Genomic DNA, 23,845 nt, shown 5'->3' on the forward strand with positions numbered 1-23,845 from the left:
CCCTTTCTAAGAGTCAAAAGTAATTGGGGGCAAACCATCTCCCTCCCACGAGCCATTTTCCCCAAAAACATCCGATCAACTTTCGAATTTGCTTCTGGTTAATAAAGACTCCACATCACAGGGATCTGGCGCTTGGGGTCCAAAGATCCTTCTGTGTAACATGGCCAAAACCGCCCATGGTGTTTGACCTTTATTTTGGGACGGTTACTCTTTGGCCTGTCTTTGAGAGGAAAAGTGTAGTTTTCAAGATTTGTGTTTTTAACACGCTTTCAACCCGTACTGTTAGTATTTTGAGCTTTCAAGCTATTATCAAGCTGTACTGTGATAAATCATAGGTAGCGCTGCCTAAATAAAGGGCGAAGTGCCAAAATGCATTATTTACTTTTTTGCACCAAGGCACTTCGTATGGAAGAATTTTTCGTAGAGACTTCGGAAGGAGCTCACTCGATTGGAAATTGTACGTTCTAGTGCCCTTTCTAAGAGTCAAAAGTAATTTGGGGGCAAAGCATCCCCTCCCACGCACCATTTTTCCATAAACACATCCAGTCAAATTTTGAGATAGTCATCTTGTTCAGTATAGTTCCAAGGTCCAGTATAGTTGATAACTATGTCTCTGGGAATGACAACCCTCGACAGCCTTTGCAGAAAGGGTTGTTATATAATTCACTCGTTGTTTACATATAATATGTGTTATCGGGAAAGGAGGGCATGTTTTGCATGTTGTGTCCAAAAAGGTCAAGGCCATTAAGGTGAAACTCCACGGGAACGTTGTAGGGAGTGTTGAACTAAATATATATACACGATGTGCTTGCGGGTTGTCAAAAGAAAGTATCAGCAATATCTCAGGCACAGCTTAGGTATTAAGTTAAAACTTCAGAGCATGCCGAGTTGAAACTTTCAGGACGTGTTAAGAGGGATGTTAAATTAACCAAAGAACACTCTGTGCATAATGCTGCTACTACTGCTGAGGCTATGAGTACGAAGATAAAAATTTCAGGGAGGTTTTTGGGAGACATTGAACTAAATCATTACACACTCTGTGCATTCAGGTTGTCAAAAGAGCGTATAGGCAATATCCCAGGAATGGTCTAGCTAGGGTATTAAGTTGAAACTTTCAGGGAATGTTAAGGGTGATGTTGAACGAACCAAACTGCACTATGTGAATATTACTACTACTTTTATTACAGCTGTTACTATTACTACTACGACTACTACAAGTCATACTACTGAAGCTAGGGTTATTATGGTGAAACTTTCATGGAATTTTGAGAAGAGTGCTGAATAAATCGAAACAGACTATGTCTATTCAGATTATTAAAAGGGTGTAAAAGCCATATCGCAGGAGCAACTTAGAGTATTAAGTTAAAATTATCAGGGAAAGAGGAGAGGGTGTTAAATTAGACAAAAGAGGCACAATCTGAATGCTATTACTACTACTGCTACTATTACTACTACTGCTATCACTAACCCTACTACCAATTCTCTCACTATTTTATCTGCTACTATCACTATAATAATGCTGATACTAAGAGTATTAGCAAAACTTTCAGGGAATAGTGAGGGCTATGTTGAACTCAATCAAAACACACTATGTACATGTGGATTATCAAAGGAGTATATTAGCAATATCCGAGTAATTCTTTAGGGCATGAAGCTGAAACTTCCAGGGCTGCCAATTTTACTACCAGTTTTGCTACTATTTCTACCATAACCGTTCCTAGGATTGGTGCGGCCCGGCGAAAAATTAATTACAGTGCACCCTCCCGACTAAAATATAAGCAAAAAAGCGAATCAAAGTAAAAATTTCGATCGAAGTAGGTATTCTTATAGGATTCTAATAGAGAAAAACAAAAAAAGATTTAAAATGTTCTTAACCAATGAAAAAGATTATTTCAATTAAAAACGAACAGAAATGAATTAAAAAGAAAAAAACTCTTTACATAGAAGATATTTTTAAAAGAAAATTATTGAGCTATATTAATCCAAAGGTGAGCAGAAATAAAGTCAAATATTTTTTTTAAAGCGTAACCAACATTATATAAATGAAGTCTAAAAACGAACAGAAATTATAACAAATAAACGAATCAACTCAAAACGAGCAGAAACTAATAGGGACCAGAACATAATTTGCACTTTACTGAAAACAAAATACATTTTAAATGTTCTAACTTCTCTAAATCTAAAATTATTAAGACTTTCAGGAATGAATCTTAGCATACATATACAAAGCCGTACCCAGGATTTTTTTTTCGGAGGTTTTACTAAAAACAATTTCGGGGGGAGGGGGTTTACATAAAAACCTCTTCGGAGGGGGTTTTACACAAAAAAAATTGTGGGGGGGGGGGGTTAAACAAAAAAAACGTATACAAATTTTTTTATATCTATCTTTGTTACGTGTTTAAGAGTCAGACAAACATTTCGCGGGGGGGGGGGCAAAACCCCCTATATATATATATATATATATATATATATATATATATATATATATATATATATATATATATATATATATATATATATATATATATATATATATATATATATATATATATATATATATATATATATATATATATATATATATATATATATATATATATATATATATATATATATATATATATATATATATATATATATATATATATATATATATATATATATATATATATATATATATATATATATATATATATATATATATATATATATATATATATATATATATATATATATATATATATATATATATATATATATATATATATATATATATATATATATATATATATATATATATATATATATATATATATATATATATATATATATATATATATATATATATATATATATATATATATATATATATATATATATATATATATATATATATATATATATATATATATATATATATATATATATATATATATATATATATATATATATATATATATATATATATATATATATATATATATATATATATATCATATATATATATCAGTAATTTGAGGAGGAGGTTGCCCCCTCCTTAAAACATCGCTCTTTACGCTAAAGTTTTTCAATACCTTTAAAAAGCGTCTTATTGTTCTAATTAAACGGCCCTTGTGTTTTAGGAGTTACTAGGACTTAAAGAACTGGGACAAATATTAAACTTATAGCGTAAAGAGCGAAGTGTTGGGGAGGGGCAAACCCCCTTTATATACGCAATAATTTCTGTTCATTTCAAGTTTTAATGGGTACTCTTGCATTATGCAGGCCTCTCGGGTTGACTGCTATAGAGCAGGCAATGATAAAACCCCGTTTTTGACATGTTTACCGCTATAGACTAGGCAATGATAGCGTGGTGTTCATTGCGTATACGATATTAAACTTTGGTTTTATAGGGTTTAGGGGGGGAGGTACCTATGTTAGGTTAGGTTACTTATTTAATATTTGCTATGCTTTACCCCCATCCCCCCTAATGTGCAAATATATAGCCCAAATTTATTTATAAACTATTGTATATTCATCCTATTTTATTTTATTTCATTAGTATTAACCAAACTTGACTTTTGAGAAAGGCCTGCATAATGTAAGAGGGCCTTTTAATGTTGCTCCTTACTTTCAGTTGAAAAAACTTTTTTTTATTTAATTTCTGATCGTTTTTTAAATAATGCCAGTAAGTCTAGCCCCACCTCCACGGAGGAACCCCCTCCCCATGGGAAAATCCTCTAGAAAATTCAATCCCGGTGCAAATCTCCCCTGGACAATTACTCTTAACAAACTCCATGCGTAAAATTGAGATGGAAAAGAGAAAGCAAGACATATAAAAGAATTTTGTATAAGAATTCTGGCAAATCCCCCAGTGTATAATATCCCCTGACAAGTTTATACCCTGGAAACTTCCCTCCCAATGGAAAATTCCCCAATGGAAAAACTCCCAGCAGGAAATTTGCCCCCCCCCCACACCCAAAACTGTATGCATACATCCCAATAACAAATACTATACGCAAACAATGGGCAAATTTATAACTTAGACCTTTCCCCTAGGGATGTAGGGGGTCATGTTATACATGAAGGCATAGTTATTGGGCCTTTCAACCTTGATGAACAAAATGGCTATCTAAAAGTTTTAATCGGACGATTTTGGAAAAAAAAACATGGGCGGGGGAGAGGGCCTAGCTGCCCTCCAATTTTTTGGTTCACTTGAAAAGGGCACTAGAACTGTTAATTTCCGTTCGAATGAGCCCTCTCCTGATATTCTAGGACCACTGGGTCGATAGGATCACCCCTGGGGAAAATAACAAAAAAAAGAAAACAAATTAACACGCATCCGTGATCTTTCTTCTAGCAAAAAAAATACAAAATTCCACATTTTTGCAGATAGAAGCTTGAAACATCTGAAATAGAGTTCTTTGATATGCTGAATCTGATGGTGTGATTTTCATTAGGATCACTTGACTTTTAGGGGGTGTTTCCCCCGTTTTCGAAAATGAGGGAAATTTTCTCAGGTTCGTAACCTTTAATGGTAAAACTAAACTTAATGAAATTTATATATTTGAAATCAGCATAAAAAGCGATTCTTTTGATATATCTGCTGGTATCAGAATTCCGTTTTTTTAGAGTTTCGGTTACTATTGAGCCGGGTCGCTCCTTACTTCCAGCTCGTTACCACGAACTGTTTGAAATCACGAAAGCAAACCGTATGAATTTGTAGAGGTTATGTTTTCGACATAAAAAAAAAAGGAAATCGATTAATATAATTCACTGAAATAAAAAGTCTAAAAATAATATCATATGCAAAGCAACATACTATAACACAATTAACAATGAAATTAGGAGTCTATAAGCTTAGTAAACAGTTTAGAAAATTGACATTTTTTTTTACCAAAATTACCTTATATCTTGGCTAAATCACAAGGAAGCCATATCTTTATCAAATTAAAGCCAATTATTCCACGTTTTTAACTATTTAAGCATCTGTACGCACAATTCTTGTCTGTAAGCACATTTGTTCATTTTTACAAGATGTTTTATCAAAATTATGTATATATATATATATATATATATATATATATATATATATATATATATATATATATATATATATATATATATATATATATATATATATATATATATATATATATATATATATATATATATATATATATAGCATATAAACTGAGAACTATACTGTATGGCAGGGCCCCCGAACTGAAGCCCACCACATGTTTAATAATTGTGTTTGATTTTTTATACGTTTTACATATATGCAAATCATGCATTAAGTTATGCACGACAAACGAAAGGTATTCTTTAAGTAGAATTGTTAAGAAACAACAAAAGGCTTTAACTAAGAAGCAATGAGCAGAGTTCATTTTGTTTTCTTTAAGTAATCTCCGCAGGGCCGCCGCCTTCCAGAAATCACGTACACCTGGTGGCGCATTGAGGCGATAGCGTGCCAAGAGTGGTAAAACTTTACCAAGCGTTGTGGGGACGGTGGCGAGCGTAACGGAACTGTGCCACGCATGGTGAAATTTCGCAGCACACTTGCTATTCCGAGATGTACATCAGGTGATGAAAAGTGGGATACCCCTCAAGCAAACAAAGTTCTGTCAAAATAGACGAGTTCATCAAACAAGATTTGGAAATTTGAAACATCTGTTGTATGCATCGTAGAATACGATGGCAAAGCAGACTTTCGAGAAAGTTAAGAAAATAAGAAAGAATCTTTCAATAGAAACTGCAAAATAAAAAATTTATGATTTTTGGAAGGAATCGTGTTGAGAATGTATGAACTTATGAAACATATGGTTCAGTTCAATTGTAATGGGCAGCAAAAAAGAAAGAAGAGTTCAATCGAAGTTCAGTTTAATCGAAGAGCTAATCTGTCTTATCTTGAATAGAAAAGCAGCCATGTTCCATTTAAAATTTAGGGAAAAGCCCTCATAAAGTAAGACTTAACAGCACTGATAATTCGCAATGAAAAACCAGCCTACTCTGCGTTACAGGTCCATGGACCAAAAAACAGCCACATAAAGTTGGTATATCATACGGAGCACAGCTTCTGACTAATTGACACCCCTTCACTGATTTTCAATCAGTAAGTCCTCCGAGTATATTATGATCTGGAGTCGATAGACGTTCTAGAGACTGCTAATACCCATTATTGAATCATTTTTCTGATTTCCCATAGGTGATGAAACGCAAAGAAACTAGAACTTCATGGGAAAGAATAAAGTGAGAAGGACTGGACAGAAGGAAAATCATTTCGCTCTCTTTATTGGCTTAAAAGCATAGGCAGCGCAATAGTCAAAAGTAATTGGAGGGCAACTAAACCCCCTCTCTCGCCCACCTTTTCCCCAAAGACACCCAATCAAAATTTTGATATTGACATTTTGTTCAACATAGTTGAAAGTTCTGGAAATTAGGTGTTTGAGGATGACAACCCCCCCCCCCTCCATAGCCCTCAGGACAAGGGTTGTAAATTATGCCCTGGGGGCATATAAGGTTTTTATAGTAAGTGTTGTCGTAAAAACTTCAAAAAGGGCTCATTCGATTGAAAATTGAAAGGAATAGTGCCCTTTTTAATAGTTGAAAGTGATTGGAGGGCAACTAGCCCCCTTCTCACGCCCACCACTTCCCCAAACACATGCAATCAAAATTTTGAGATATCAATTTTGTTCAACGTAATTGAAAGTTCTGAAATTTAGGTCTTTGAGAACGACAACCCCACCCCCCCCCGGCAACCCTCAGGGCAAGTGTTGTAAGTTATGCCCTGGGGGATATAAGGTTTTTATAGAAAGGGTTGTCGTAGAAGCTTCAAAAAGGGCTCATTCGATTGGAAATTAAAAGGGTTATTGCCCTTTTTCATAGTAGAAAGTGATTGGAGGGCAATTAACGCCCCTCTCACGCCCACCATTTCCCTAATCACATCTAATCAAAATTTTGAGATAGCCATTTTATTCAACATAGTTGAAAGTCCCAGAAATTGAGGTCAATGAGGATGACACCCCCCCCCCCCACAGCCCTCAGAGTAAGACTTGTAAGTTATGCCCTGGGGGCATATAATATTTTTTATAGAAAGCCTTGTTGTAAAAACTTCAAAAAGGGTTCATTCGCTTTGAGATTGAAAGGGCTAGTGGCCTTTTTAATAGTTGAAAGTGATAGGAGGGCAACTAACCCCCCTCTCCCGCCCACCACTTCCCCAAACACATACAATCTAATTTGAGATATCAATATTGTTCAACGTAATTGAAAGATCTGGAAATTAGGTCTTTGAGGATGACACGCCCCCCCACACCCGTCAGTGCAAGGGTTGTAAGTTATACCCTGGGGGCATATAAGTTGTTTTTTTATAGAAAGCGTCGTCGTAGAAACTTCAAAAAGGGCTCATTCGATTGGAAATTGAAAGGGCTAGTGCCCTTTTTAATAGTCGAAAGTGATTGGAGGGCAACTAAAACCCCTCTCACGCCCACCATTTCCCCGAGTAAAGGGCTCATCTAATTGGGAATTCAGAGGGCTAGTGCCCTTATTAATAGTCAAAAGCGATAGGAGGACGAACGCCTTCAACGCCCATCATTTCCTCAAACACTTTCGATCCACATTTTGATATAGCCATTTTGTTGAACGTAGTTGAAGGGTCTGGAAATTCTTTCTTTAAGTATGACAACCCCCTCACAGCCCTCAGGGCAAAAGTTGTAAGTTATGTCCTGGGGGTAAATAATGTTTTAATAGAAAGTGTTGTCGTAAAAACTTCAAAAAAGAGCTTATTCAATTGGAAATTAGCCCTTTTTTACAGTGAAAGTAATCGAAGGGAGAATCTCCCCCCCCCCACGCCCATCATTTCCCCAAAATTCCCGATCAACATTTTGATATGGCCATTTTGTTCAACGTAGTTGAAAGGTCCGGAAATTATATCTTTTAGGATGATAACCCTTCTCCCATAGCCCTCAGGACAAGGATCGTAGGTTATGTCCTTGGGGCATACAAGGTTTTTATAGAAAGGTTTGTCGTAGAAGCTACAAAAAGGGCTCGTTCGATTGAAAATTGAGAGGACTAGCGTCTTTTTTATTAATCGAAAGTGATCAGAGGGCAAATGCCCCCCTCACGCCCACCATTTCCCCAAACACTTCTAATTAACATCTAGGCTAAGTCTTTTTCCCTGAAAAAAAAAACTAAGTCATTATAAAACGAACAGAAACTAATTAAAAAAAAACTTTTTCCACAAAATAGGTTTTTCAAAAAAAGTAAAGAACTCCATTAAACCAATAATGAACAAAAATAGAATCAAATAATCTACCAAGCATACAACTAACACAAATCAGCAACAATAAATAAATGAAACCCAAAAGTAACAGAAATTAAAATAAATAACAGACTCAAACTCAAAACGAACAGGAATAATACGAGTGTGGTTCTAAACCCTTATCAAACAGTTCGTGGTAACGAACTGTAAGTAAGGAGCGACCCGGCTCAATAGGAACCGAAACTCTAGTAACTGATCTTCGAAAAAAAGGGGGTGGACCCCCTAAAAGCTATAGAACCTTAATGAAAATCACACTATTAGATCCAGCGTATCAGAGAACCCTATTGTAGAGGTTTCAAGCTCCTATCTGCAAAAATGTGGAATTTTGTATTTTTTTTGCCAGAAGAAAGATCACGGATGCGTGTTTATTTGTTTTTTGTTTATTTTTTTTTCTCCAGGGGTGATCGTATCGACCCAGTAGTCCTAGAATATCGTGAGGGCTCATTCAAACGGAAATTACAAGTTCTAGTACCCTTTTTAAGTGACCAAAAAAATGGAGGGCAACTAGGCCCAATCCCATGCTCATTTTTTTCCCAAAGTCACCCGATCAAAATTTTGAGATAACCATTTTGTTTAGCATGGTCAAAAATATAATAAATATGTCTTTTAGGATAACTTAATCCCCCAAATTCTCCGGGGGGAGGGCTGAAAGTTATGAACTTTACCCAATGTTAACATATAGTATTGGTTTTTGGGAAGTATACAGACGTTTTCATGGAGGAATTTTTTGTGGTAGTGGGGGGAGGGGGTGGGGGTTATGTGGGAGGATCTTTCCATGAAGGAAGTTTTCATGGGGGACGGGACATTGCTAGGAAGGGGGTGCCGGATTTCCCAACTTAAAACATCAAAACTTAAAACGAACAGAAATTATTAAGTATATGATTGGGTTTGCCCCCCCCCTAGTCAATACCTCGCTCTTTAAGCCATAGATTTTTTAGTACTTTCATAAGAGCTATTTATTCTAATTAACGGCCTTTGTGATTAAGGGTCATTTTTAAAGAATTGGAACAAAATTCGAACTCTAGCTAAAAAGAGCGAGGTAATGACTAAGGGGGCGAACCCCCTAATATACGTATTAAAAATATATGGGAATAGAAGTTCGTTACGTAAGTTAATTCGTAAGTAACGTATATTTATTACTAATAAAAATGTTCGTAAATAAAATTAAACAACTTTCGAGAAAGCCATTTAGCCAAATAAAAGTAAAATTAATATGCAAATTTTGTTTCAATTATTCATGTACGGTGAGCCAAAATCAAAACCTCCATTAATTCAAAAACGTTTAAAAATTAATTAAATTTTTTTTTTTTTTAACTGAAAGTAAGGAGCAAGATTAAAACTTAAAACGAACAGAAATTATTCCGTATATGAAAGGGGGTGTCCCCTCCTCAACGCCTCGCTCTTTACGCTAAAGTCAGACTATTTCTCACAACTCCATTTTTTAAAACAATAATTACCTACGATATATAGGTGAAACGGCAGTTTTTAAGCGGCCTAACAGAATGAAGAAAACACGGCGGAATTGTTCTGATTTTTATCTTATTCGACTAAATCTTGACACATCGATGTCTGTGAATTTTACAACTTAAAAAAATGGATTTATAATCATATAGTAAGTTTGAAACAAATGTTTTCACCCATTTTATATCCAAAATATAGATTGAAATTACTATTTTTAAGGGTCCTAAAGGGGCTTAAAATTGAATTGGCAAGAAAAGTGATTATCAAACAGTTCGTGGTAACGAATTGTAAGTAAGGAGCGACCCGGCTCAATGGTAACCGAAACTCTAAAAAACGGAATTTTGGTACCAATAGATATATCAAAAGAATCAAATTTTTATTCTGATTTCAAATACGTATATAACTTTCATTAAGTTTAGTCTTACCCATCAAAGGTTACGCGCCTGAGAAAATTTGGCTGATTTTCGAAAAAAGGGGGAAAGACCCTATAAAAATTATAGAACCTTAATGAAATTCACACCATCATATTCAGCGTATCAGAGAATCCTACTGTAGAGGTTTCAAGCTTCTATCTGCAAAAATATGGAATTTTCCTTTTTTGCCAGAAGAAAGGTCACGGGTGCGTGTTTATTTGTTTGTTTTTTCTCCCCAGGGGTAATCGTATTGACCTAGTGGTCCTAGAATATCGTAAGAGGGCTCATTGGAACGGAAATTAAAAGTTCTAGTGCCCTTTTTAAGTGACCAAAAAAATGGAGGACAACTGGGCCCCCTCCCACGCTCATTTTTTTCTCAAAGTCACCCAATTAAAATTTTTAGATAGCCGTTTTGCTCAGCATAGTCAAAAATCTAATAAATATGTCTCTTACGACGAATTATCCCTCACAGTTCCCGGGGGAAGGGCTGCAAGTCGTGAACTTTGCTCATTGCTAACATATTGTATTGGTTATTGGGAAGCATACAGACATTTTCAGGAAGAATTTTTTTCTGATGGGGGGGGGGGGCTGGAGGAGGGGTTTACTCGGGAGAATCTGTCCGTGGAGGATGTTTCTTTGGGGTAAGGGACATTTCTATGAAGGGGGCGCCGTATTTCCAAGCTTTATTTAAAAAACGATCAGAAATTAAATTAAAAAAAACAAGTTTTTTCAACTGAAAGTAAAGAGCAACATTATAACTTAAAATGAACAGAAATTATTACGTATATGAGGGGGTTCTCCCCCAAGTCAATACCTCGCTCTTTACGCTACAGTTTTTTTAGTACTTTCAAAAGAGCTATCTATTCTAATTAAACGGTCTTTGTAATTCAGGGGTTTGTGAATTAAATTTTTTTTTAAACTTTTAACGTAAAGAGCGTGTCATTGACTAAGGGGAGAACCCCCAAATGTACGTAATAAAAAAAAAAAACAATAAAAAAAAAAAAGCGAACCGGCTCAATATAAGTCTAAAATTTTAAAAACGGAAATTTGATTTCAATAAGTTTATCAAAATAATGAGCGTCTACTGCTGATCATAAAGATATTAATTTTATTAATTTTAATATTAGCCTACTCATCAAAGGCTACGAGCCTGAGAAAATTTACCTGATTTTTTAAAGAGGGGGGAAACATCCCCTAAAACTGAAAGAATTTTAATAAAAATCACACCGTCAGATTCAGCGTATCAGAAAACCCTATAACATAGGTTTCAAGCTCATTCTGCAAAAATCTGCAACTTTGTATTTTTTGCCAGAAGAAAAATATACGAATATAGAAGATCGTTACGTAAGTTAATTCGTAAATTACGTCAGAACCAAATTTAGAGACAGCCATTTAGCAAAAGAAAAGTAAAATTTTTATGGAAATTTTGTTTACTTATTCAATGACGGCGAGCAAAAATAAAAGCTGCATTAACTAAAAAACGATCAGAAATTAAATAAAAAAAACTAGTTTTTTAAATTGAAAGTAAGGAGCGATATTTAAACTTAAAACGAACAGAAAGTATTTTGTATATGACAGGGGCTGTCCCCGCCTCGACACCCTGCTCTTTACGCTAAAGTTTGACTCTGTCTCACAACTTTATTTTTTAAAACAATAAACAACTTGAGCGTAAAGAGCGAGGCATTGAGGAGGGGACAGCCCCTTTCATATACGAAATTATTTGAAAAAAAACTACGTTTTCTAAAGATTTAAAGAGGCTGAGTCACAAGTTCGAATCTTAAAACGTACAGGGATTAGGAAGTACAGTTGGGGGGCACCCGCCCCCCAAACCTCCCACTTTCGCAGCCTTTAAATAATTTTTTTTTTTTAAACTGCCAGTAAGGAGCGACATTAAAACTTAAAACGAACAGAAATTATTCCGTATATGAAAGGGGCTGTCCCCTCCTCAACGCCTCGCTCTTTACGCTAAAGTTTGACTTTCTCACAACTCTTTTTTTTAAACAATAAAAAACTTTAGCGTAAAGAGCAAGGCGTTGAGGAGGGCACAGCCCCTTTCATATACGGAATAATTTCTGTTCGTTTTAAGTTTTAATGTCGCTCCTTACTGTCAGTTTAAAAAACTTATTTTTTTTATTTAAAGGCTGCGAAAGCGGGGGGTTTGGGGGGCGGCAGCCCCCCCAACTGTACCTCCTAATCCCTGTACGTTTTAAGATTTGAACTTGTGACTCAGCCTCTTTAAATCTTTAGAAAACGTAGTTTTTTTCAAATAATTTCTGTACATTTTTGTACAGTTTATTAGTTATTATTGCTTGACTTACTGTTAGCTGATCGTGTCAGGAGTTAAAGCTGGGGGGCTGCCGCCCCCAAACCCCCCTCGCTTCAAGATTCTTCTGTTAAGGCTTTTAATTCCTGAACACTCAAATCAAATGCACACTAAGATTTTCTTTTTTCAACTTGTCTTCGAGCATGCGGGTATACGGCATGTTATCAAAGCAGTGGAGACTTACCTGCAAAGTGAAGGCCGACTGTGATATTCTTCTGGAGACGCCTGTTGAGCCGAAGGATTTAATAGATTGGATTTAAAAAAGAAACTGAGTTTCTTTTTTAAACTTTAAATTCAATATATAAAAAATTTCCTCTGACAGGGAATCGAACCCGGGTCTTCCGCCTGACAGTCAGGAGTAGCGACCACTGTTCCACAGAGGCAATTGTTATATTATTTTTAGCCTATGGAATCTATTTTTGACGCAAGGAAATCCCCACAAAACTTGATATTTGTTTTTTGGAAAACAGAGTGAAAACAGAGTGGAAGGAGTGATCGGATTGAGCTGAAATTTCGAGGATAAGCTCCCAGGCCCCAGGACAGCTTATCCTATAAATTTCAGCTCGATCGAACAACGTTAAAGGGGGGGCTGTGGTGGGAAAATTTAACATGGGCTCTTATAGGAAAACGAGGTTTTTCGTAAATATAAATTCGGGGGATAATTTTTTTGGTCTGAAAATATCCAAAGGCCATAACAGGTTAAATTTCGCTTTGAATGATTCCTCATTCACCCAGATCCGGTGACAACTATTGCCTGTAGGCGTGGCTAATAAAAAAAAAAGAGAAATGAACATTAAGCGGCTATATCTGTTTTTTGGAAAACAGAGAAGGGGTGATCGGATTGTGCTGAAATTTCGAGGATAAGCTCCCAGGCCCTAGGAAAGCTTAACCTCTAAATTTCAGCCTGATCGGACAACGTTAAAGGGGGGATGTGGTGGGAGGGTCGAAACTTCCGGCCCAGTTTACCCCATGAAGATAAAGTCGGAGGAGGATGAAATTTTGCACGTTTCTTAGTTTGAGCTTGGGCTACAAAATGCGATCACCGCCGTCTCTCTGCGACCTCTAAGACCGGAAATCACTTAACATTGTGGTGGGTCGCCTCTTTAAAGAGGCACAAGTGTGCCTCCTTGATAATTTCTGTTCGTTTCAAGTTTTAATGTTGCTCCTTACTTTCAGTTTAAAAACTTTTTTTTTTATTTAATTATATTCAGAAAGAGCATAAAAAACGGCATCGAGTTGTATGTTCACTTTATTTGTAGGTCAATTATATTAACTGCTCCATATTAACCAGAAGTTTTCTCCCTCGAACAAACTTGTAAAGTCACCATGAAAAGGCAACCATGACTTACCAGTCATAATTTTAAAGCATTTCACAGGCTTTGGCGCCAGGGATCTAATTACCCGTACTATCATTTTATTTTGGCTAAGGCACTTACGAGGTTACCTTTCAAAATGATAAGATTTCACCCCTTAACAGGTGTTTCCTATTTTTAGACAACCCGAGAAAAGACGACATTTACAGGGTTTAAAACCCCCTCTTGAAGGCCATTAACCCGAGTCAAAACTATTTACCTTGAAGGACTGAACTATAGTCACATTTAAAGCTTCCTTGTTTGGTGGGATTTGTAGCGATATTTAGCACACATTAAATTGGCATGACAAAACTTTGAATCATGGTTGCAGCGGCAGCTGCAACCTAGTAAAGAGGTTGCAGTGGCAGCCACCGCCAATAGTAATCAAAAGTTGAAAAACGTGTTTTCAAAAAAACTGTCTAGTGAGAAACAATTGCCATCTGACACTAAATCAGGAATGATAACTACTGTTTCGGTTAATCTTAGAAGTAAAAGTTAATTGCGAAAAGAAATTTATGGTGATTACGAAAGAGCCTGAAACCCCTAGAAAATGGCGTCGGATTAAAATGAAAAGTACACCATTGGAATTAGTATGATCAATAACATCATACAGGGAAATTATATTCCCCCTCCTTGAAGAACAAAGAAAATCGCTTTTTTGCATCTTTAGCTGATAGGTCTCCCTTTTTTCTCCTTTTTTCCAGGGCTAGCGGTTTACCAGAACATCATAGAGAGATGCTTAATAGCTCATTAGAAACATTTTTCTCACATCTGAGTGTTTTTTTTTATAAATTCCGTGATCTGCAAGTGCCATAAAAATGGCACATTACGTGCCATAAAAATGGCACATTATGTGTCATTTCTCAAGGGGGTGGGGCTAGCGGGCTACTCAAAACATCGTATACAGATGTTTAATAGCTCACATTAAAGCTATTTCTCATATTTACGTTTTATTTATGAATTCCACCACTTGTAACTGCCATAAGGCACTAAAAATGGCACTATTGATGCCATGTCTTAAGTGGAAAAGCTATAAGCTAGTGGGCTGCCAGAACTTCTTAGAGAGATGTTTAATGGTTGATTAGAAAGCTATTGCTCATATCTACGTGATTTTAATCAGTTTTGCCATCCGTAAGTGCCAAATAGCACAAAAAAATGGCACTGTATATTACCCACTAGTGGTATTATAGCTGGTGAGAGCAAAATGATGCTTGATAAATCAATCCAATATTTCTGTATGCTGTTCAATTACTTCGCAGTTATTAAAAATATTTAGTTTTACGCTTATGTTTTTAAGATAATTTTAATTGTATACTGAAAGTTACTAATGTCAAAGATGGTGTAAGACTATATAGCTTTAAAGCTTAATAGATTCGTTTAGTGTTGTCAGGGTACACACTCACTTTTGACTGTTAAATCAATAATCCTGTTTTTTTAAACTTATAATATGAACTATAATATGAATTGACTTTAATAGAATTTATAATATGAACTCTGGAAATCCGATTATTTCTCTCTATACAAGAGTGAATTTCAAACTATGATACAAATTCTAAAGCTAGTCTACAGTCCTGATACTATCAAGACGGCCTTGCTTCGAACTTGTGTACAAACTAATCATGACATGTCCTTTTAAGAACCAAGACAAGAGCTAGTCATTGAACTGAGCCATTGTAGAGAAGTGATACCAAATTAAACGTAAAAAAAAATAAAGAAAATCCCAAAATGAATTGTTGCTTTATCTTAAAAGGGATTGATCCTAAAAGGAGTTTATAATACTTTAGTTCTGTAAAAACTGTCCTTAATTGGTTTGCTTTTACTGTACAAAAGCTACTATATTATTTTGTGTTTTCAGTAAATCACTAGTTTTGTATAAGCATAAAAGAGTAGTAAAGCATAATTAGTTCGTTTATTTGTACTATTTTTATTAATATATATTCAATAGGCTGTGAAATAATAATTTTGTCCGTTTTAAGTTTCAGCTTCGCTCTTTACTTCCCTCGGAAAAACATTTTTTAAAAATTAATTTATAACAAAAACCAAGATCCAATTACCTTTTATTTCTAACTTGGGCTTGAACTTGAAAATGTTGAATACCTTAAAAATGGCAAAAAATTATGCAATAGTTTAGCGCTTTCAAAAATACACGGTTTAGAAAAGACTATTAAAATATGCACTAGGAGCTGTGCATTAAGCCTATGCATTAGGCTATGCATTAGGGGCTAGGGGCTGCATGCACTAAGGGTATAGGAATCTCCTTTACAATTCGTTCTAGGACACCATCTTAAGGAATCTTTGAAAGTGTAAAGCTTGGAACACTAAGTAGCCTACAGAATAAAGAATAATGAATCCTAATAATTTTGGAAACACTGATATTCTGAAGTTCTTCAAAAGTGCTTTCTTAGGGGGTTAGTCACCATTCCCTACAAATTTGAATTCACCAAAAAAATTTGGAAAGCAGAAGAATTTCTTTAAAAACTGGGTTGAAAAGGAGGCTTATCCGTGGCCTTGGCCCTGGAAAAAAATCTTGGTTTCTTACTTGACCAGTAGCGCTAATTCAAGAAAACGCAAGAGAGCTAGGATTCTTTCGATATTTTTATTGAAGTTACAAAAAGGTGTTTTTTTAAAGTCTAGGGGAGGGTATTTGTGTTCTTTTTTAAAATAATGATACCGAAAAACTATGTTTTCTAAATATCGGAGGGGAGGGAGGGGTAACTGGCAATTCATTTTTTCCAAAAAAAGGTAACGCTTTTTTTTTTGAACGCTAATATTTCTCTCCATAAATAAGTCGAAGCTACTCCCAAGCAACTGCCTAACTCTGCTGAGGTATTAAAAAATATGTTTATTCTATTGCTCGTTATCTGGAACATTTCAGTTAATATTAAAATTTTTAGCTCTATCAAGTTTGAACTTGATTAAATTTAACTCGACACACTCTCAAACAACTGATCAACTTTCATTACTTATAAATAAATATGTTTAGCGGTGGCGTTAATTCACAGAAACTAGGAGCGAGGGGGGGGGGAGACAAAAATGTATTTTCAAAATCCAGAGGATGATAATTTTGTTGTTTTTCAATTCTTCCCATGGAAGCACAAAAAAAAAAACATTTTTCAATGTAAATATCAAAAAAGGTTATTTTTCAAAATCTAGGGGGAGGGAAACAGACAAAACCTTTGAGACAATGTCCCTTTGCCTTCAATAGTTGTTACCACCGACGTTTACTGTCGCGAGTTGCCAGGAACGTTTCACAGTGGATTTTCAAATTTTTCGCAATGTAAGTGGTAAAATTCAAGTTGGAAACGGACAAAAATATACTATGGCGAGATTATATACGAATAAATAAATTATCTATACCTAAACTAACGTAGTGTGTTGATTATTTTTCTAGTGAACTTTCTTTAGGGTATCATATTTAAAAATTGCCCTTCTATTATTTTCCTTTTCACAATCATTGGAAATGCAAAAATTCTCCAACTTCTAGCGAGAGGTCTTTCAGGTAAATATGGAATGAATTTACCAACTAGCCTCCATTAATTTTCAGGAGTATTTTGGAAAAAAACTATCATGTGGATGCTTTGGAATCCCGCTTATTGCAAAAAATTCTAAGTGCGAAATGATAAATTACATTCATATTTTTATGTGGATAAGCACTGAAGGGGAAATGGAGGGACAATCCCTTATTTAAGATTTCTCCAAAGAACTCCTCGTGAAAAACGTGAATTTGATTACGTATAAATTCAGTTCATTATTTGAGATCCCCCCCCCTCCCGTAAGACAAAAAGTGGTAAAAATGGGCCTACATCCAAATAACCCTTTTTTTTGCAGGCCTATCTCATGGAATATAATGGGGTATCATAGCATTTTTTTTTCAGTGCAATAATTTCGTTGATACTCCAAGTTCCTTCGCCAATTTGAGAGCAAAAACATTGCAATACAACACACTTATTGAAATAAAAATCCAACTCTACATTATTTGAAATCAAAGCATCATGATAAGAAGGGAAACATTTCTAGTTATTCTGGCATTTTATGCTACATTTTTTACTAAAATTTTAGCTGCTACTGCTCACATGGCATAATCAAACTATAGTTAAATTCCATGTATTCAGTAGAACTAGAATGACAAGTCTCAATTCTTGTGTTGGCGATCTGGGATATTTCCAGTTTTACTAACGGAAAAATACGTTTGAAAAGTAGCCCGTTATTTAATGCTCCACTATAAAAAATCTACTACAGACAACCGCTACAGCACCACCACATATTCAGTGTAGAAGTGGCCGTAGAAGGGAGGCGGAGCAGACCCAAAATCTCTTTTCTCCTCAAAGGATACTAAAACATAATACCATAATTTTTGGATGTACAAAAAAGCAATTACACATATTTGTCAACGAGCAAAATGTCAAATCATGGCTCCAATATTTTTGCCAGAAGAAGCTGAGAGGCTTTTATATAAACAAAAAATTTAGTTTTCCAAGCTCTATAGTTTACTTGTATTTGCTTAATGACACTATAATTTATTTGTAAATATTAATTGTGTTACCATAGAAGTATAGAATCGAAATAAGATAATTATAGCAACAGACCTGGCATTTTTGTTATCCAGCTGTGGCTGAACGAAAAGCAGGTCATCTCCGAATGGGGTGGACAGAGGTCATTAGAAAGGATCCAGTGGAAATTGAAACTCCATGAAAGGGTGTAGAGAGTGAAGCTTTGAATAGATTGGGGTGGAGGATGGGTGAGCACAACTGTGTTGGTCTCAAATGGCTTGGTGCTGCAATGAATTTTTAGTAATTTAGTTGTTAGAAGTAGTAGTATTGTAGTAGTAGTAGTAGTAGCTTCCTAATTGATTATAAGATTCGAAACATTTTATTAGTAAAATAAGGAATCCATGTGAGTTTACTTGTATGTGTCGTTTTCCTCTGGATGTTTTATGCTAGGATACTAGACGTTAGGACCTCAATGTTTTTTGAACATCTTTACGCGCTAGTGAAGAAATGGCCCAGAAACGTCAAATCTTGAGATAACATTACACAAAGCGGATAAATTCTTATCATTTGCTTCAAAAGGGTTGTTTTTCCTCAAACTCTTCTAAATTGCATCATTTTTTCGAAAATTTTAATGTGAGTTGAGATGACAAACAAAAATAAATGGAAATTAAGACGAAAGGGTACATTATATTAAAGACATTTGAAGGAAATTAAGGACAAAAACTGACACAAAATAAATAAATAAAGGAAATCGCAGATTTTGATCGCAGACCTGGCTAAAAAACAATAAACAACAAAAATATTTAACAACTGCAGAGAATTCAAGGAAACTAGAGACAAAGATTGACCCAAAATAAAAAGACATTAAAGAAAATCGTCAATCTTAACTTTAATTTCCCTGCTAACTATTTTTTTTTGCAAGACCATAAAAAACAAGGAAATTAACAGAAGATAGAATCGCACCTAAAACAGGTGTTTCTTATTCAGAACCCCCGTAAAGGTTCGTACTTTAAAAATCCATTCTTGATGGTCATTGAACTCCACCTCAACCCATTGAACTACATCATTTGTAACTGCCTGGTTTGACAGCCTGTAGAAACAGACACAAGATAATCTTTCGAAAAAGCCTATCCAGTATTTTCATTTTACAACCTGGGTATGCTAGGGTATGCAAAGATAATCAAAGGGATACTCAATCTAGGAATGCTTCCATGAGTGGAAATGACTGAAACCGGAATTCATAATATTGAAAAGATTCAGCCATAAAGAATTAACTTTAAAATATCTGAAAAAATCTCAAGAAAAAATCTTCAGATCCTCAATAATGTTGGCTATTTTCATGGTTGCAGCGGTAGCTGCAATCTAGTAAAGAGCGAACAACAGCCCATATTAAGCAAAAGTTAAAAAACGCGTTTTGAAAAAAAAAACTGCCTAATGAAGAAAAATGCCATCTGCCACTGACTCAGGAATGGTAACTATTATTTCGGTTCGTCTTAAAAGTGAAAGTTAATTGCGAAAAGAAAATTATGGTGATTTCGAAACAAAGCCTGAAACCCCTCAAAAATGACGTCAGATCAAAATGAAAAGTGTATCATTGTAATCAGCATGGTTGAAAACCTTGTTCAGGGAAATTACAGTCCCCTTCCTTGAACAACAAGGAAAATCACTTTTGCATTGGTAGCATCACTTTTTGCATTGGTCCCTTTTTTTTCTTCTTTTTTTTCAGCAGGCCTAGCGGGCTACCAGAAATCAGAGGGATTTTTAATGGCTCACTCAAAAGCTATTTCTTATATCTACGTGCTTTTTATAAATTCCGCCATCTGCAAGCGCCATATGGCACTAAAATGGCAATTTTTTAGCCATTTCTCAAGGGGCGGCGCTAACAAGCTACCGGAATATCGTAGACACATTTTTCCAGGTAACTGCCCATAGTAACTAAAAGTTAAAAAGCGTTAAAACGGTCTTTTTTCTTCTTCTTTTTTCCAGGCCTATCGGGTTACTAGAACATCATAGAGAGATATTTAAAGGGCTCATTCAAAAGCTGTTTCTTATATGTACATTTTTTTTTTAATTTTGTTTATATATTTTTTTGTGTTGGTATTTTTTTTCTCCCCTGTTCTTTCCCGGCTGTGGAATCTTATAGGGGACATTTTGTTGAAGCAGTTTTTTGTTTATGATTTTTATTGTTAAATAAAGAACTAGCTACCTCACTCACATGGTTTATATAAATTCCGCCATTTGCAAGTGCCATATGGCACGAAAAACGGCAATTTTTATGCCATTCCTCAAGGGGTGGGGCTAGCGGTCTGCCAGAACATCGTAGATAGATTTTTAATAGCTCATATAAGAAACTTTTGCTCATATCTAAGTTCTTTCTATAAATTCCACCATCTTCAAGTTTCAAATGGCATTAGAAGCGACACTTGTGGTGCCATGTCTCAAGTGGAAAAACTGGGGCTAGTGGGCTACCATAACTTTTTAGAGTCATGTTTAATAGCTCATTTGAAAACTATTACTCCCATATACGTGCTTTTTAGCTATTCTACCATTCTTAAGGGAGATATAGCACTGGAAACAACACTTTTGGTGCCACTTCTTAAGTTGAAAATCTTGGAAACGTAAAACGGTATCATCGTAATAATTATGGTCCTAAACCCTTAACTGGACGTTTGCAAGAACACCTCCCGCATGTTCCTCCTCTATCCCCCCTTAATAAGTTACGGAATTAAAGTCCTACAAACACCAATATATTAAATTAGATTATTAGAGGAGTGGGTCTGTTAGCACAGCACTGGACATCAAATTCGATCATCATGCGCTCGATTCCTGCTTGGATTTTTTTTTCAATCATGATTTGTCCCTTCTTATGATTACTTTCAGATAATTCACTATTTTTGCAAGTTTGATAAACTCATTTTTTAAAGCATATCCCATGAAGGCTCATTTAAACCTATTGCTCATATCTGCGTGGTTTTTATTAATTATTATTATAATTAAACAACCTTTGTGATTCAGGAGTCATTCTTAAATAACTGGAACAAAAATCTAACTTGTGGTTATTGGTATGGTATGGTTATTATCAGTTAAAAAAAGTAAAATTAATATGCAAATTTCGCTTTAATTATTCATGTACGGTGAGCAATCTTCAAAACCTGCATTAATTCAAAAACGTTCAGAAATTAAATAAAAAAAAAACAAGTTTTTTTTAAACTGAAAGTAAGGAGCGACATTAAAACTTAGAACAAACAAAAAATTTTCCGCATGTGAAAGGAGCTGTCCCCTCCTCAGCGCCCCACTCTTTACGCTGAAGTTTGACTCTTTCTCCCAACTCTACTTTTTAAAACAATAAGAAACTATGGCGTAAAGAGCAAGGCGTTGAGGAGAGGACAGCCCCTTTCATATACGGAATAATTTCTGTTTGTTTTAAGTTTTAATGTCGCTCCTTAATTTCAGTTAAAAAACTTCTTTGTTTATTTAATTGCCAGAAGAAACTTCCCGGATGCGAGTTTTTTTCCCCTCGGGGGTGATCGTATTGAAATAATGGTCATAGAAGATCGGGAGAAATAGCATTCGAACGGAAGTTAAAAGTTCTAGCGCCCTTTTTATGACCAAAAAGATTAGAAAGCAATTGGACTCCTCCCTCCCACTGCTCCCCCCAAAGTCCGTGGGCAAAGGCCTGTAAGCTATGAAATTTGACCATTATTTACGTACAGTATTTGTTATTGGGAAGTATAGACATTTTCCGTGGTGGTAGGGTTTGTGCTTGGGATGGATTTCTATAGGGAGAATGTTACTAGGGGAGGGAAATTCCCGGGGGAGTGAATTTTACAGGGGAAATATTACACTGGGGGATTTGACAGACTTAATATGGGAAATTCATTTGAATTATCTCACATTCTCTTTGCCAAATTTTTCATGTGAAGATGTCTTGGGGGAATTATCCGAGGGCTTTTGTACACGTGTTTTGATTTCCGGGAAATAATTTCCACAGAGGGGGGCATTCTGGATTGATTGAGAAACCGATTAAAGATTAACCGATTCCCACTTGAGGAGTGGTGTCCCTCGAGGAATTTATAGCCTAGTAAACGACACAACATTCGCACGGGATTCTGATTAATGGACAGTTCTTCTAGGCTTGGTATGTTTTGATGGACGTCTTCGGGCTGAAAAACCTCTGCCTAGCTAATATCTACTATGGGCTGCCTCTCCGTAGTAGCATAATATTTGTAGGCGTTAATATATAATGAGCCGGAGGTAATAGGCTGAGATTGTCTATGCAGGATTTCGACTCTTGTTAATAGAAGAGCATCGCCAAGTGCTGAAAACCATGTTGTGACCAAGATGGGCCCAGGATTGCACAAAGTCACCATTCATGGAGGTCCCAGGGATTTCTTGCTGTCCCGTTCCAAGCCGGCTTAAGCATTTCGGTGTAGACTTGAGAAGATATGTGATCCCCGTCCTGCACTGGTATCCGGTGTCATTGCTTTTCCTGAGGCCAAAATAATTTCAATAATTTAAAGAGCATGAAAATCGGAACTTGGTATGTTACGACGTTAAAAAATGACAATCGTATCGACATTTTGACTGACGAATTCAGATGACTCAAACTGGACTTATTAGGAGTTTCAGAAACTCATATCCCAGGGGTAGGAAGCATGAAATTAGGCTATATAGAATTTGTTTACTCAGGCAGGAAGGATGGGGTACATAGACAGGGAGTAGGTCTCATGATGAATAAGGAAGCTGCTAAGTCTTGTTTAGGCTGGGAAGGTATTAACAATAGAATACGAATTACTCATTTCATGACTAAAAAGTTAAGGGTATCAGTTAAAGTAGTATATGCCCCTGTAGAACCGACTGACGGAGATAGTAGCGACTCAGATGAATATTACTTACAGTTACAGGAGCAAAAAGACAGGGTCCTAGGTAGAAATTAAATAAAAAAAACAAGTTTTTTTAACTGAAAGTAAGGAACGACGTTAAAACTTAAAACGAACAGAAATTATTCCGTATATGAAGGGGGCTGTCCCCTCCTCAACGCCTCGCTCTTTACGCTAAAGTTTTTTTATTGTTTAAAAAAATAGAGTTGTGAGAAAGTCAAACTTTAGCGTAAAGAGCGAGGCGTTGAGGAGGGGACAGCCCCTTCATATACGGAATAATTTCTGTTCGTTTTAAGTTTTAACGTCGTTCCTTACTTTCAGTTAAAAAAACTTGTTTTTTTTATTTAATTTTTGAACGTTTTTGAATTAATGCAGGTTTTGATTTTGGCTCACCGTACATGAATAATTAAAACAAAATTTGCATATTATATTTGCATATTATATATTGCATATTAAAATTTGCGTAAATTTTATTTACGAACGTTTTTATTAGTAATAAATATACGTAACTTAGAATTAACTTACGTAACGAACTTCTATATTCATAAATTTTTAACACGTATATTAGGGGGTTCGCCCCCTAGTCAAAACCCTGATCTTTAAACTATAGTTCGAATTTGTTTTCCA

The 23,845-nt window shown here is 35.4% G+C and overlaps 1 protein-coding gene and 1 long non-coding RNA gene across 3 annotated transcripts in view; one reads left to right on the plus strand and one right to left on the minus strand.

The window, feature by feature from the left end:
• Sol1 (CUB domain-containing protein Sol1) overlaps positions 1–23,845 on the plus strand; it is a 988,790-nt gene that overhangs the window by 54,838 nt on the left and 910,107 nt on the right. The window lies entirely within an intron of this gene.
• The window catches only part of LOC148955641 (uncharacterized), a 58,646-nt gene that overhangs the window by 9,018 nt on the left and 25,783 nt on the right, over positions 1–23,845 (minus strand). The window contains exons 2-3 of one of the 2 annotated variants that reach the window (XR_016143730.1): positions 18,435–18,622; positions 5,443–5,603 (exon numbers count right to left, since the gene is read on the minus strand). This is a non-coding gene — a long non-coding RNA (uncharacterized LOC148955641). Of the gene's footprint in view, positions 1–5,442; positions 5,604–18,434; positions 18,623–23,845 lie in introns of those variants that run through there. The other variant, XR_016143729.1, reaches the window with a different exon arrangement.

This window comes from Artemia sp. Qi Xiang Cuo, chromosome 2, assembly GCF_049724085.1.
Source record: "Artemia sp. Qi Xiang Cuo chromosome 2, ASM4972408v1, whole genome shotgun sequence".
Lineage (NCBI taxonomy): Eukaryota > Metazoa > Arthropoda > Branchiopoda > Anostraca > Artemiidae > Artemia > Artemia sp. Qi Xiang Cuo.